This window comes from Haliotis rufescens, unplaced genomic scaffold (genome assembly GCF_023055435.1).
Source record: "Haliotis rufescens isolate VD_foot unplaced genomic scaffold, xgHalRufe1.0.p SCAF_2, whole genome shotgun sequence".
NCBI classification, from domain to species: Eukaryota; Metazoa; Mollusca; class Gastropoda; order Lepetellida; family Haliotidae; genus Haliotis; species Haliotis rufescens.
Genome location: NW_025963890.1, coordinates 21,654,631 through 21,668,272, shown reverse-complemented (window position 1 = coordinate 21,668,272; position 13,642 = coordinate 21,654,631). Strand labels below are relative to the sequence as shown.

Below are 13,642 nucleotides of genomic sequence, written 5' to 3'. Positions count from 1 at the left end.
ATCTTTTAACAGAGAGCCTAATCCTTAAAATCATGCTCCACCACGTGAAGACAACCTGAACGTGCAACACTGTTATTTGTTTGAAACGTGTGAAGACCATATGGCAAGCCCAAACCTCGTGACAATCGAGAGTTGCATGAAGAGTCAATCCATCACATCACTTACGTTGAAACGGAAAGGCGTGAAATTGACAAGAACACAGATTGAATGATGAAATGAGTAGCTCTGAAACTATCCCAAATGCATGCAGGGTTGTAGGTAGAATCAACATGACTGAAAAACGGCAACATGTTTGTCCATGGTTTGTCTCTACAAAAGCGTAGAGTTATCACTTTCAACATCGTTGTCAGGATGGCCGAGCGGTCTAAGGCGCCTGACTCAAGGTATTGCATCAGACCTTCTCCCATAGTGGAGATACGGGTGTTCTGGTCCACGAATGTGGGCGTGGGTTCAAATCCCACTTCTGACACACTTTTTTTTCTCCCTTCAAACATGGCCTTTCCTAAAGCATATTGCCTTCATTTGGATAATAGCAGACATGTGCGAGTCCTGGTATCATTTTGGAAGACTGGTACGTAAAAATGTGATTAATGGTACAAAGATGCAAATGAAACGATGTTCGTTCTTCATAAATTGGTGATTGATACAAAAAGTTGTCCCGCGAGCCGGATTTGAACCAGCGACCTAAGGATTGCCAATTACAGCCTTGCCACTACAGTCCTCCGCTCTACCAACTGAGCTATCACGGGTGCTGACATTAGAGTTCGTTTTAATAGCTAGGCTGATTTTCTCTCAAATCAATAGGACTTTCCTCGCTTGACTGCTCACCTATTTCCTCCTGGGCGACAGTGTGTTATGGGCAGCAACCTGCTTAATATTATTGAAGGTTCATTTTAATCTCACATACAAATATGTCTCCTTACACCAATCTCCAGTCGGACAAGTTGAAATATCCAGCGGTCAGTATGGTATCTTTTAACAGAGAGCCTAATCCTTAAAATCATGCTCCACCACGTGAAGACAACCTGAACGTGCAACACTGTTATTTGTTTGAAACGTGTGAAGACCATATGGCAAGCCCAAACCTCGTGACAATCGAGAGTTGCATGAAAAGTCAATCCATCACATCACTTACGTTGAAACGGAAAGGCGTGAAATTGACAAGAACACAGATTGAATGATGAAATGAGTAGCTCTGAAACTATCCCAAATGCATGCAGGGTTGTAGGTAGAATCAACATGACTGAAAAACGGCAACATGTTTGTCCATGGTTTGTCTCTACAAAAGCGTAGAGTTATCACTTTCAACATCGTTGTCAGGATGGCCGAGCGGTCTAAGGGGCCAGACTCAAGGTATTGCATCAGACCTTCTCCCATAGTGGAGATACGGGTGTTCTGGTCCACGAATGTGGGCGTGGGTTCAAATCCCACTTCTGACACACTTTTTTTTCTCCCTTCAAACATGGCCTTTCCTAAAGCATATTGCCTTCATTTGGATAATAGCAGACATGTGCGAGTCCTGGTATCATTTTGGAAGACTGGTACGTAAAAATGTGATTAATGGTACAAAGATGCAAATGAAACGATGTTCGTTCTTCATAAATTGGTGATTGATACAAAAAGTTGTCCCGCGAGCCGGATTTGAACCAGCGACCTAAGGATTGCCAATTACAGCCTTGCCACTACAGTCCTCCGCTCTACCAACTGAGCTATCACGGGTGCTGACATTTGAGTTCGTTTTAATAGCTAGGCTGATTTTCTCTCAAATCAATAGGACTTTCCTCGCTTGACTGCTCACCTACTTCCTCCTGGGCGACAGTGTGTTATGGGCAGCAACCTGCTTAATATTATTGAAGGTTCATTTCAACCTCACATACAAATATGTCTCCTTACACCAATCTGCAGTCGGACAAGTTGAAATATCCAGCGGTCAGTATGGTATCTTTTAACAGAGAGCCTAATCCTTAAAATCATGCTCCACCACGTGAAGACAACCTGAACGTGCAACACTGTTATTTGTTTGAAACGTGTGAAGACCATATGGCAAGCCCAAACCTCGTGACAATCGAGAGTTGCATGAAGAGTCAATCCATCACATCACTTACGTTGAAACGGAAAGGCGTGAAATTGACAAGAACACAGATTGAATGATGAAATGAGTAGCTCTGAAACTATCCCAAATGCATGCAGGGTTGTAGGTAGAATCAACATGACTGAAAAACGGCAACATGTTTGTCCATGGTTTGTCTCTACAAAAGCGTAGAGTTATCACTTTCAACATCGTTGTCAGGATGGCCGAGCGGTCTAAGGCGCCAGACTCAAGGTATTGCATCAGACCTTCTCCCATAGTGGAGATACGGGTGTTCTGGTCCACGAATGTGGGCGTGGGTTCAAATCCCACTTCTGACACACTTTTTTTTCTCCCTTCAAACATGGCCTTTCCTAAAGCATATTGCCTTCATTTGGATAATAGCAGACATGTGCGAGTCCTGGTATCATTTTGGAAGACTGGTACGTAAAAATGTGATTAATGGTACAAAGATGCAAATGAAACGATGTTCGTTCTTCATAAATTGGTGATTGATACAAAAAGTTGTCCCGCGAGCCGGATTTGAACCAGCGACCTAAGGATTGCCAATTACAGCCTTGCCACTACAGTCCTCCGCTCTACCAACTGAGCTATCACGGGTGCTGACATTTGAGTTCGTTTTAATAGCTAGGCTGATTTTCTCTCAAATCAATAGGACTTTCCTCGCTTGACTGCTCACCTACTTCCTCCTGGGCGACAGTGTGTTATGGGCAGCAACCTGCTTAATATTATTGAAGGTTCATTTCAACCTCACATACAAATATGTCTCCTTACACCAATCTGCAGTCGGACAAGTTGAAATATCCAGCGGTCAGTATGGTATCTTTTAACAGAGAGCCTAATCCTTAAAATCATGCTCCACCACGTGAAGACAACCTGAACGTGCAACACTGTTATTTGTTTGAAACGTGTGAAGACCATATGGCAAGCCCAAACCTCGTGACAATCGAGAGTTGCATGAAGAGTCAATCCATCACATCACTTACGTTGAAACGGAAAGGCGTGAAATTGACAAGAACACAGATTGAATGATGAAATGAGTAGCTCTGAAACTATCCCAAATGCATGCAGGGTTGTAGGTAGAATCAACATGACTGAAAAACGGCAACATGTTTGTCCATGGTTTGTCTCTACAAAAGCGTAGAGTTATCACTTTCAACATCGTTGTCAGGATGACCGAGCGGTCTAAGGCGCCTGACTCAAGGTATTGCATCAGACCTTCTCCCATAGTGGAGATACGGGTGTTCTGGTCCACGAATGTGGGCGTGGGTTCAAATCCCACTTCTGACACACTTTTTTTTCTCCCTTCAAACATGGCCTTTCCTAAAGCATATTGCCTTCATTTGGATAATAGCAGACATGTGCGAGTCCTGGTATCATTTTGGAAGACTGGTACGTAAAAATGTGATTAATGGTACAAAGATGCAAATGAAACGATGTTCGTTCTTCATAAATTGGTGATTGATACAAAAAGTTGTCCCGCGAGCCGGATTTGAACCAGCGACCTAAGGATTGCCAATTACAGCCTTGCCACTACAGTCCTCCGCTCTACCAACTGAGCTATCACGGGTGCTGACATTAGAGTTCGTTTTAATAGCTAGGCTGATTTTCTCTCAAATCAATAGGACTTTCCTCGCTTGACTGCTCACCTACTTCCTCCTGGGCGACAGTGTGTTATGGGCAGCAACCTGCTTAATATTATTGAAGGTTCATTTTAATCTCACATACAAATATGTCTCCTTACACCAATCTCCAGTCGGACAAGTTGAAATATCCAGCGGTCAGTATGGTATCTTTTAACAGAGAGCCTAATCCTTAAAATCATGCTCCACCACGTGAAGACAACCTGAACGTGCAACACTGTTATTTGTTTGAAACGTGTGAAGACCATATGGCAAGCCCAAACCTCGTGACAATCGAGAGTTGCATGAAGAGTCAATCCATCACATCCCTTACGTTGAAACGGAAAGGCGTGAAATTGACAAGAACACAGATTGAATGATGAAATGAGTAGCTCTGAAACTATCCCAAATGCATGCAGGGTTGTAGGTAGAATCAACATGACTGAAAAACGGCAACATGTTTGTCCATGGTTTGTCTCTACAAAAGCGTAGAGTTATCACTTTCAACATCGTTGTCAGGATGGCCGAGCGGTCTAAGGCGCCTGACTCAAGGTATTGCATCAGACCTTCTCCCATAGTGGAGATACGGGTGTTCTGGTCCACGAATGTGGGCGTGGGTTCAAATCCCACTTCTGACACACTTTTTTTTCTCCCTTCAAACATGGCCTTTCCTAAAGCATATTGCCTTCATTTGGATAATAGCAGACATGTGCGAGTCCTGGTATCATTTTGGAAGACTGGTACGTAAAAATGTGATTAATGGTACAAAGATGCAAATGAAACGATGTTCGTTCTTCATAAATTGGTGATTGATACAAAAAGTTGTCCCGCGAGCCGGATTTGAACCAGCGACCTAAGGATTGCCAATTACAGCCTTGCCACTACAGTCCTCCGCTCTACCAACTGAGCTATCACGGGTGCTGACATTTGAGTTCGTTTTAATAGCTAGGCTGATTTTCTCTCAAATCAATAGGACTTTCCTCGCTTGACTGCTCACCTACTTCCTCCTGGGCGACAGTGTGTTATGGGCAGCAACCTGCTTAATATTATTGAAGGTTCATTTTAATCTCACATACAAATATGTCTCCTTACACCAATCTGCAGTCGGACAAGTTGAAATATCCAGCGGTCAGTATGGTATCTTTTAACAGAGAGCCTAATCCTTAAAATCATGCTCCACCACGTGAAGACAACCTGAACGTGCAACACTGTTATTTGTTTGAAACGTGTGAAGACCATATGGCAAGCCCAAACCTCGTGACAATCGAGAGTTGCATGAAAAGTCAATCCATCACATCACTTACGTTGAAACGGAAAGGCGTGAAATTGACAAGAACACAGATTGAATGATGAAATGAGTAGCTCTGAAACTATCCCAAATGCATGCAGGGTTGTAGGTAGAATCAACATGACTGAAAAACGGCAACATGTTTGTCCATGGTTTGTCTCTACAAAAGCGTAGAGTTATCACTTTCAACATCGTTGTCAGGATGACCGAGCGGTCTAAGGCGCCAGACTCAAGGTATTGCATCAGACCTTCTCCCATAGTGGAGATACGGGTGTTCTGGTCCACGAATGTGGGCGTGGGTTCAAATCCCACTTCTGACACACTTTTTTTTCTCCCTTCAAACATGGCCTTTCCTAAAGCATATTGCCTTCATTTGGATAATAGCAGACATGTGCGAGTCCTGGTATCATTTTGGAAGACTGGTACGTAAAAATGTGATTAATGGTACAAAGATGCAAATGAAACGATGTTCGTTCTTCATAAATTGGTGATTGATACAAAAAGTTGTCCCGCGAGCCGGATTTGAACCAGCGACCTAAGGATTGCCAATTACAGCCTTGCCACTACAGTCCTCCGCTCTACCAACTGAGCTATCACGGGTGCTGACATTTGAGTTCGTTTTAATAGCTAGGCTGATTTTCTCTCAAATCAATAGGACTTTCCTCGCTTGACTGCTCACCTACTTCCTCCTGGGCGACAGTGTGTTATGGGCAGCAACCTGCTTAATATTATTGAAGGTTCATTTCAACCTCACATACAAATATGTCTCCTTACACCAATCTGCAGTCGGACAAGTTGAAATATCCAGCGGTCAGTATGGTATCTTTTAACAGAGAGCCTAATCCTTAAAATCATGCTCCACCACGTGAAGACAACCTGAACGTGCAACACTGTTATTTGTTTGAAACGTGTGAAGACCATATGGCAAGCCCAAACCTCGTGACAATCGAGAGTTGCATGAAGAGTCAATCCATCACATCACTTACGTTGAAACGGAAAGGCGTGAAATTGACAAGAACACAGATTGAATGATGAAATGAGTAGCTCTGAAACTATCCCAAATGCATGCAGGGTTGTAGGTAGAATCAACATGACTGAAAAACGGCAACATGTTTGTCCATGGTTTGTCTCTACAAAAGCGTAGAGTTATCACTTTCAACATCGTTGTCAGGATGGCCGAGCGGTCTAAGGCGCCAGACTCAAGGTATTGCATCAGACCTTCTCCCATAGTGGAGATACGGGTGTTCTGGTCCACGAATGTGGGCGTGGGTTCAAATCCCACTTCTGACACACTTTTTTTTCTCCCTTCAAACATGGCCTTTCCTAAAGCATATTGCCTTGATTTGGATAATAGCAGACATGTGCGAGTCCTGGTATCATTTTGGAAGACTGGTACGTAAAAATGTGATTAATGGTACAAAGATGCAAATGAAACGATGTTCGTTCTTCATAAATTGGTGATTGATACAAAAAGTTGTCCCGCGAGCCGGATTTGAACCAGCGACCTAAGGATTGCCAATTACAGCCTTGCCACTACAGTCCTCCGCTCTACCAACTGAGCTATCACGGGTGCTGACATTTGAGTTCGTTTTAATAGCTAGGCTGATTTTCTCTCAAATCAATAGGACTTTCCTCGCTTGACTGCTCACCTACTTCCTCCTGGGCGACAGTGTGTTATGGGCAGCAACCTGCTTAATATTATTGAAGGTTCATTTCAACCTCACATACAAATATGTCTCCTTACACCAATCTGCAGTCGGACAAGTTGAAATATCCAGCGGTCAGTATGGTATCTTTTAACAGAGAGCCTAATCCTTAAAATCATGCTCCACCACGTGAAGACAACCTGAACGTGCAACACTGTTATTTGTTTGAAACGTGTGAAGACCATATGGCAAGCCCAAACCTCGTGACAATCGAGAGTTGCATGAAGAGTCAATCCATCACATCACTTACGTTGAAACGGAAAGGCGTGAAATTGACAAGAACACAGATTGAATGATGAAATGAGTAGCTCTGAAACTATCCCAAATGCATGCAGGGTTGTAGGTAGAATCAACATGACTGAAAAACGGCAACATGTTTGTCCATGGTTTGTCTCTACAAAAGCGTAGAGTTATCACTTTCAACATCGTTGTCAGGATGACCGAGCGGTCTAAGGCGCCTGACTCAAGGTATTGCATCAGACCTTCTCCCATAGTGGAGATACGGGTGTTCTGGTCCACGAATGTGGGCGTGGGTTCAAATCCCACTTCTGACACACTTTTTTTTCTCCCTTCAAACATGGCCTTTCCTAAAGCATATTGCCTTCATTTGGATAATAGCAGACATGTGCGAGTCCTGGTATCATTTTGGAAGACTGGTACGTAAAAATGTGATTAATGGTACAAAGATGCAAATGAAACGATGTTCGTTCTTCATAAATTGGTGATTGATACAAAAAGTTGTCCCGCGAGCCGGATTTGAACCAGCGACCTAAGGATTGCCAATTACAGCCTTGCCACTACAGTCCTCCGCTCTACCAACTGAGCTATCACGGGTGCTGACATTAGAGTTCGTTTTAATAGCTAGGCTGATTTTCTCTCAAATCAATAGGACTTTCCTCGCTTGACTGCTCACCTACTTCCTCCTGGGCGACAGTGTGTTATGGGCAGCAACCTGCTTAATATTATTGAAGGTTCATTTTAATCTCACATACAAATATGTCTCCTTACACCAATCTCCAGTCGGACAAGTTGAAATATCCAGCGGTCAGTATGGTATCTTTTAACAGAGAGCCTAATCCTTAAAATCATGCTCCACCACGTGAAGACAACCTGAACGTGCAACACTGTTATTTGTTTGAAACGTGTGAAGACCATATGGCAAGCCCAAACCTCGTGACAATCGAGAGTTGCATGAAGAGTCAATCCATCACATCACTTACGTTGAAACGGAAAGGCGTGAAATTGACAAGAACACAGATTGAATGATGAAATGAGTAGCTCTGAAACTATCCCAAATGCATGCAGGGTTGTAGGTAGAATCAACATGACTGAAAAACGGCAACATGTTTGTCCATGGTTTGTCTCTACAAAAGCGTAGAGTTATCACTTTCAACATCGTTGTCAGGATGGCCGAGCGGTCTAAGGCGCCTGACTCAAGGTATTGCATCAGACCTTCTCCCATAGTGGAGATACGGGTGTTCTGGTCCACGAATGTGGGCGTGGGTTCAAATCCCACTTCTGACACACTTTTTTTTCTCCCTTCAAACATGGCCTTTCCTAAAGCATATTGCCTTCATTTGGATAATAGCAGACATGTGCGAGTCCTGGTATCATTTTGGAAGACTGGTACGTAAAAATGTGATTAATGGTACAAAGATGCAAATGAAACGATGTTCGTTCTTCATAAATTGGTGATTGATACAAAAAGTTGTCCCGCGAGCCGGATTTGAACCAGCGACCTAAGGATTGCCAATTACAGCCTTGCCACTACAGTCCTCCGCTCTACCAACTGAGCTATCACGGGTGCTGACATTAGAGTTCGTTTTAATAGCTAGGCTGATTTTCTCTCAAATCAATAGGACTTTCCTCGCTTGACTGCTCACCTACTTCCTCCTGGGCGACAGTGTGTTATGGGCAGCAACCTGCTTAATATTATTGAAGGTTCATTTTAATCTCACATACAAATATGTCTCCTTACACCAATCTGCAGTCGGACAAGTTGAAATATCCAGCGGTCAGTATGGTATCTTTTAACAGAGAGCCTAATCCTTAAAATCATGCTCCACCACGTGAAGACAACCTGAACGTGCAACACTGTTATTTGTTTGAAACGTGTGAAGACCATATGGCAAGCCCAAACCTCGTGACAATCGAGAGTTGCATGAAAAGTCAATCCATCACATCACTTACGTTGAAACGGAAAGGCGTGAAATTGACAAGAACACAGATTGAATGATGAAATGAGTAGCTCTGAAACTATCCCAAATGCATGCAGGGTTGTAGGTAGAATCAACATGACTGAAAAACGGCAACATGTTTGTCCATGGTTTGTCTCTACAAAAGCGTAGAGTTATCACTTTCAACATCGTTGTCAGGATGGCCGAGCGGTCTAAGGCGCCAGACTCAAGGTATTGCATCAGACCTTCTCCCATAGTGGAGATACGGGTGTTCTGGTCCACGAATGTGGGCGTGGGTTCAAATCCCACTTCTGACACACTTTTTTTTCTCCCTTCAAACATGGCCTTTCCTAAAGCATATTGCCTTCATTTGGATAATAGCAGACATGTGCGAGTCCTGGTATCATTTTGGAAGACTGGTACGTAAAAATGTGATTAATGGTACAAAGATGCAAATGAAACGATGTTCGTTCTTCATAAATTGGTGATTGATACAAAAAGTTGTCCCGCGAGCCGGATTTGAACCAGCGACCTAAGGATTGCCAATTACAGCCTTGCCACTACAGTCCTCCGCTCTACCAACTGAGCTATCACGGGTGCTGACATTTGAGTTCGTTTTAATAGCTAGGCTGATTTTCTCTCAAATCAATAGGACTTTCCTCGCTTGACTGCTCACCTACTTCCTCCTGGGCGACAGTGTGTTATGGGCAGCAACCTGCTTAATATTATTGAAGGTTCATTTCAACCTCACATACAAATATGTCTCCTTACACCAATCTGCAGTCGGACAAGTTGAAATATCCAGCGGTCAGTATGGTATCTTTTAACAGAGAGCCTAATCCTTAAAATCTTGCTCCACCACGTGAAGACAACCTGAACGTGCAACACTGTTATTTGTTTGAAACGTGTGAAGACCATATGGCAAGCCCAAACCTCGTGACAATCGAGAGTTGCATGAAGAGTCAATCCATCACATCACTTACGTTGAAACGGAAAGGCGTGAAATTGACAAGAACACAGATTGAATGATGAAATGAGTAGCTCTGAAACTATCCCAAATGCATGCAGGGTTGTAGGTAGAATCAACATGACTGAAAAACGGCAACATGTTTGTCCATGGTTTGTCTCTACAAAAGCGTAGAGTTATCACTTTCAACATCGTTGTCAGGATGGCCGAGCGGTCTAAGGCGCCAGACTCAAGGTATTGCATCAGACCTTCTCCCATAGTGGAGATACGGGTGTTCTGGTCCACGAATGTGGGCGTGGGTTCAAATCCCACTTCTGACACACTTTTTTTTCTCCCTTCAAACATGGCCTTTCCTAAAGCATATTGCCTTCATTTGGATAATAGCAGACATGTGCGAGTCCTGGTATCATTTTGGAAGACTGGTACGTAAAAATGTGATTAATGGTACAAAGATGCAAATGAAACGATGTTCGTTCTTCATAAATTGGTGATTGATACAAAAAGTTGTCCCGCGAGCCGGATTTGAACCAGCGACCTAAGGATTGCCAATTACAGCCTTGCCACTACAGTCCTCCGCTCTACCAACTGAGCTATCACGGGTGCTGACATTTGAGTTCGTTTTAATAGCTAGGCTGATTTTCTCTCAAATCAATAGGACTTTCCTCGCTTGACTGCTCACCTACTTCCTCCTGGGCGACAGTGTGTTATGGGCAGCAACCTGCTTAATATTATTGAAGGTTCATTTCAACCTCACATACAAATATGTCTCCTTACACCAATCTCCAGTCGGACAAGTTGAAATATCCAGCGGTCAGTATGGTATCTTTTAACAGAGAGCCTAATCCTTAAAATCATGCTCCACCACGTGAAGACAACCTGAACGTGCAACACTGTTATTTGTTTGAAACGTGTGAAGACCATATGGCAAGCCCAAACCTCGTGACAATCGAGAGTTGCATGAAGAGTCAATCCATCACATCACTTACGTTGAAACGGAAAGGCGTGAAATTGACAAGAACACAGATTGAATGATGAAATGAGTAGCTCTGAAACTATCCCAAATGCATGCAGGGTTGTAGGTAGAATCAACATGACTGAAAAACGGCAACATGTTTGTCCATGGTTTGTCTCTACAAAAGCGTAGAGTTATCACTTTCAACATCGTTGTCAGGATGGCCGAGCGGTCTAAGGCGCCTGACTCAAGGTATTGCATCAGACCTTCTCCCATAGTGGAGATACGGGTGTTCTGGTCCACGAATGTGGGCGTGGGTTCAAATCCCACTTCTGACACACTTTTTTTTCTCCCTTCAAACATGGCCTTTCCTAAAGCATATTGCCTTCATTTGGATAATAGCAGACATGTGCGAGTCCTGGTATCATTTTGGAAGACTGGTACGTAAAAATGTGATTAATGGTACAAAGATGCAAATGAAACGATGTTCGTTCTTCATAAATTGGTGATTGATACAAAAAGTTGTCCCGCGAGCCGGATTTGAACCAGCGACCTAAGGATTGCCAATTACAGCCTTGCCACTACAGTCCTCCGCTCTACCAACTGAGCTATCACGGGTGCTGACATTTGAGTTCGTTTTAATAGCTAGGCTGATTTTCTCTCAAATCAATAGGACTTTCCTCGCTTGACTGCTCACCTACTTCCTCCTGGGCGACAGTGTGTTATGGGCAGCAACCTGCTTAATATTATTGAAGGTTCATTTCAACCTCACATACAAATATGTCTCCTTACACCAATCTCCAGTCGGACAAGTTGAAATATCCAGCGGTCAGTATGGTATCTTTTAACAGAGAGCCTAATCCTTAAAATCATGCTCCACCACGTGAAGACAACCTGAACGTGCAACACTGTTATTTGTTTGAAACGTGTGAAGACCATATGGCAAGCCCAAACCTCGTGACAATCGAGAGTTGCATGAAGAGTCAATCCATCACATCACTTACGTTGAAACGGAAAGGCGTGAAATTGACAAGAACACAGATTGAATGATGAAATGAGTAGCTCTGAAACTATCCCAAATGCATGCAGGGTTGTAGGTAGAATCAACATGACTGAAAAACGGCAACATGTTTGTCCATGGTTTGTCTCTACAAAAGCGTAGAGTTATCACTTTCAACATCGTTGTCAGGATGGCCGAGCGGTCTAAGGCGCCTGACTCAAGGTATTGCATCAGACCTTCTCCCATAGTGGAGATACGGGTGTTCTGGTCCACGAATGTGGGCGTGGGTTCAAATCCCACTTCTGACACACTTTTTTTTCTCCCTTCAAACATGGCCTTTCCTAAAGCATATTGCCTTCATTTGGATAATAGCAGACATGTGCGAGTCCTGGTATCATTTTGGAAGACTGGTACGTAAAAATGTGATTAATGGTACAAAGATGCAAATGAAACGATGTTCGTTCTTCATAAATTGGTGATTGATACAAAAAGTTGTCCCGCGAGCCGGATTTGAACCAGCGACCTAAGGATTGCCAATTACAGCCTTGCCACTACAGTCCTCCGCTCTACCAACTGAGCTATCACGGGTGCTGACATTTGAGTTCGTTTTAATAGCTAGGCTGATTTTCTCTCAAATCAATAGGACTTTCCTCGCTTGACTGCTCACCTACTTCCTCCTGGGCGACAGTGTGTTATGGGCAGCAACCTGCTTAATATTATTGAAGGTTCATTTCAACCTCACATACAAATATGTCTCCTTACACCAATCTGCAGTCGGACAAGTTGAAATATCCAGCGGTCAGTATGGTATCTTTTAACAGAGAGCCTAATCCTTAAAATCATGCTCCACCACGTGAAGACAACCTGAACGTGCAACACTGTTATTTGTTTGAAACGTGTGAAGACCATATGGCAAGCCCAAACCTCGTGACAATCGAGAGTTGCATGAAGAGTCAATCCATCACATCACTTACGTTGAAACGGAAAGGCGTGAAATTGACAAGAACACAGATTGAATGATGAAATGAGTAGCTCTGAAACTATCCCAAATGCATGCAGGGTTGTAGGTAGAATCAACATGACTGAAAAACGGCAACATGTTTGTCCATGGTTTTTCTCTACAAAAGCGTAGAGTTATCACTTTCAACATCGTTGTCAGGATGGCCGAGCGGTCTAAGGCGCCTGACTCAAGGTATTGCATCAGACCTTCTCCCATAGTGGAGATACGGGTGTTCTGGTCCACGAATGTGGGCGTGGGTTCAAATCCCACTTCTGACAAACTTTTTTTCTCCTTCAAACATGGCCTTTCCTAAAGCATATTGCCTTGATTTGGATAATAGCAGACATGTGCGAGTCCTGGTATCATTTTGGAAGACTGGTACGTAAAAATGTGATTAATGGTACAAAGATGCAAATGAAACGATGTTCGTTCTTCATAAATTGGTGATTGATACAAAAAGTTGTCCCGAGAGCCGGATTTGAACCAGCGACCTAAGGATTGCCAATTACAGCCTTGCCACTACAGTCCTCCGCTCTACCAACTGAGCTATCACGGGTGCTGACATTAGAGTTCGTTTTAATAGCTAGGCTGATTTTCTCTCAAATCAATAGGACTTTCCTCGCTTGACTGCTCACCTACTTCCTCCTGGGCGACAGTGTGTTATGGGCAGCAACCTGCTTAATATTATTGAAGGTTCATTTCAACCTCACATACAAATATGTCTCCTTACACCAATCTGCAGTCGGACAAGTTGAAATATCCAGCGGTCAGTATGGTATCTTTTAACAGAGAGCCTAATCCTTAAAATCATGCTCCACCACGTGAAGACAACCTGAACGTG

General features: G+C 43.4%; 26 non-coding genes across 26 annotated transcripts; 12 read left to right on the top strand and 14 right to left on the bottom strand.

Moving 5' to 3' along the window:
• The first annotated feature begins 345 nt into the window (after positions 1–345).
• On the top strand, positions 346–469 carry Trnal-caa. The gene is made up of 2 exons: positions 346–383; positions 424–469. It is a non-coding gene; the product is annotated as a tRNA-Leu (tRNA).
• Positions 470–656: 187 nt separating this feature from the next.
• Trnay-gua lies at positions 657–749 on the bottom strand. Its single transcript has 2 exons — positions 713–749; positions 657–692 (listed from the first exon to the last, which is right to left on the bottom strand). It is a non-coding gene; the product is annotated as a tRNA-Tyr (tRNA).
• Positions 750–1,315: 566 nt separating this feature from the next.
• Trnal-caa lies at positions 1,316–1,439 on the top strand. Its single transcript has 2 exons — positions 1,316–1,353; positions 1,394–1,439. It is a non-coding gene; the product is annotated as a tRNA-Leu (tRNA).
• A 187-nt stretch (positions 1,440–1,626) lies between these two features.
• Positions 1,627–1,719, bottom strand: Trnay-gua. The gene is made up of 2 exons: positions 1,683–1,719; positions 1,627–1,662 (listed from the first exon to the last, which is right to left on the bottom strand). It is a non-coding gene; the product is annotated as a tRNA-Tyr (tRNA).
• A 566-nt stretch (positions 1,720–2,285) lies between these two features.
• Positions 2,286–2,409, top strand: Trnal-caa. Its single transcript has 2 exons — positions 2,286–2,323; positions 2,364–2,409. It is a non-coding gene; the product is annotated as a tRNA-Leu (tRNA).
• Positions 2,410–2,596: 187 nt separating this feature from the next.
• On the bottom strand, positions 2,597–2,689 carry Trnay-gua. Its single transcript has 2 exons — positions 2,653–2,689; positions 2,597–2,632 (listed from the first exon to the last, which is right to left on the bottom strand). It is a non-coding gene; the product is annotated as a tRNA-Tyr (tRNA).
• An 877-nt stretch (positions 2,690–3,566) lies between these two features.
• Positions 3,567–3,659, bottom strand: Trnay-gua. Its single transcript has 2 exons — positions 3,623–3,659; positions 3,567–3,602 (listed from the first exon to the last, which is right to left on the bottom strand). It is a non-coding gene; the product is annotated as a tRNA-Tyr (tRNA).
• Positions 3,660–4,225: 566 nt separating this feature from the next.
• Trnal-caa lies at positions 4,226–4,349 on the top strand. Its single transcript has 2 exons — positions 4,226–4,263; positions 4,304–4,349. It is a non-coding gene; the product is annotated as a tRNA-Leu (tRNA).
• Positions 4,350–4,536: 187 nt separating this feature from the next.
• Positions 4,537–4,629, bottom strand: Trnay-gua. Its single transcript has 2 exons — positions 4,593–4,629; positions 4,537–4,572 (listed from the first exon to the last, which is right to left on the bottom strand). It is a non-coding gene; the product is annotated as a tRNA-Tyr (tRNA).
• Positions 4,630–5,195: 566 nt separating this feature from the next.
• Trnal-caa lies at positions 5,196–5,319 on the top strand. The gene is made up of 2 exons: positions 5,196–5,233; positions 5,274–5,319. It is a non-coding gene; the product is annotated as a tRNA-Leu (tRNA).
• A 187-nt stretch (positions 5,320–5,506) lies between these two features.
• Positions 5,507–5,599, bottom strand: Trnay-gua. Its single transcript has 2 exons — positions 5,563–5,599; positions 5,507–5,542 (listed from the first exon to the last, which is right to left on the bottom strand). It is a non-coding gene; the product is annotated as a tRNA-Tyr (tRNA).
• Positions 5,600–6,165: 566 nt separating this feature from the next.
• On the top strand, positions 6,166–6,289 carry Trnal-caa. The gene is made up of 2 exons: positions 6,166–6,203; positions 6,244–6,289. It is a non-coding gene; the product is annotated as a tRNA-Leu (tRNA).
• Positions 6,290–6,476: 187 nt separating this feature from the next.
• Trnay-gua lies at positions 6,477–6,569 on the bottom strand. Its single transcript has 2 exons — positions 6,533–6,569; positions 6,477–6,512 (listed from the first exon to the last, which is right to left on the bottom strand). It is a non-coding gene; the product is annotated as a tRNA-Tyr (tRNA).
• Positions 6,570–7,446: 877 nt separating this feature from the next.
• Trnay-gua lies at positions 7,447–7,539 on the bottom strand. Its single transcript has 2 exons — positions 7,503–7,539; positions 7,447–7,482 (listed from the first exon to the last, which is right to left on the bottom strand). It is a non-coding gene; the product is annotated as a tRNA-Tyr (tRNA).
• A 566-nt stretch (positions 7,540–8,105) lies between these two features.
• On the top strand, positions 8,106–8,229 carry Trnal-caa. The gene is made up of 2 exons: positions 8,106–8,143; positions 8,184–8,229. It is a non-coding gene; the product is annotated as a tRNA-Leu (tRNA).
• Positions 8,230–8,416: 187 nt separating this feature from the next.
• Trnay-gua lies at positions 8,417–8,509 on the bottom strand. The gene is made up of 2 exons: positions 8,473–8,509; positions 8,417–8,452 (listed from the first exon to the last, which is right to left on the bottom strand). It is a non-coding gene; the product is annotated as a tRNA-Tyr (tRNA).
• A 566-nt stretch (positions 8,510–9,075) lies between these two features.
• On the top strand, positions 9,076–9,199 carry Trnal-caa. The gene is made up of 2 exons: positions 9,076–9,113; positions 9,154–9,199. It is a non-coding gene; the product is annotated as a tRNA-Leu (tRNA).
• A 187-nt stretch (positions 9,200–9,386) lies between these two features.
• Positions 9,387–9,479, bottom strand: Trnay-gua. Its single transcript has 2 exons — positions 9,443–9,479; positions 9,387–9,422 (listed from the first exon to the last, which is right to left on the bottom strand). It is a non-coding gene; the product is annotated as a tRNA-Tyr (tRNA).
• Positions 9,480–10,045: 566 nt separating this feature from the next.
• Trnal-caa lies at positions 10,046–10,169 on the top strand. Its single transcript has 2 exons — positions 10,046–10,083; positions 10,124–10,169. It is a non-coding gene; the product is annotated as a tRNA-Leu (tRNA).
• Positions 10,170–10,356: 187 nt separating this feature from the next.
• Trnay-gua lies at positions 10,357–10,449 on the bottom strand. The gene is made up of 2 exons: positions 10,413–10,449; positions 10,357–10,392 (listed from the first exon to the last, which is right to left on the bottom strand). It is a non-coding gene; the product is annotated as a tRNA-Tyr (tRNA).
• A 566-nt stretch (positions 10,450–11,015) lies between these two features.
• Trnal-caa lies at positions 11,016–11,139 on the top strand. The gene is made up of 2 exons: positions 11,016–11,053; positions 11,094–11,139. It is a non-coding gene; the product is annotated as a tRNA-Leu (tRNA).
• Positions 11,140–11,326: 187 nt separating this feature from the next.
• On the bottom strand, positions 11,327–11,419 carry Trnay-gua. Its single transcript has 2 exons — positions 11,383–11,419; positions 11,327–11,362 (listed from the first exon to the last, which is right to left on the bottom strand). It is a non-coding gene; the product is annotated as a tRNA-Tyr (tRNA).
• A 566-nt stretch (positions 11,420–11,985) lies between these two features.
• Positions 11,986–12,109, top strand: Trnal-caa. The gene is made up of 2 exons: positions 11,986–12,023; positions 12,064–12,109. It is a non-coding gene; the product is annotated as a tRNA-Leu (tRNA).
• Positions 12,110–12,296: 187 nt separating this feature from the next.
• On the bottom strand, positions 12,297–12,389 carry Trnay-gua. The gene is made up of 2 exons: positions 12,353–12,389; positions 12,297–12,332 (listed from the first exon to the last, which is right to left on the bottom strand). It is a non-coding gene; the product is annotated as a tRNA-Tyr (tRNA).
• Positions 12,390–12,955: 566 nt separating this feature from the next.
• On the top strand, positions 12,956–13,079 carry Trnal-caa. Its single transcript has 2 exons — positions 12,956–12,993; positions 13,034–13,079. It is a non-coding gene; the product is annotated as a tRNA-Leu (tRNA).
• Positions 13,080–13,264: 185 nt separating this feature from the next.
• Trnay-gua lies at positions 13,265–13,357 on the bottom strand. Its single transcript has 2 exons — positions 13,321–13,357; positions 13,265–13,300 (listed from the first exon to the last, which is right to left on the bottom strand). It is a non-coding gene; the product is annotated as a tRNA-Tyr (tRNA).
• Positions 13,358–13,642: the final 285 nt, after the last annotated feature.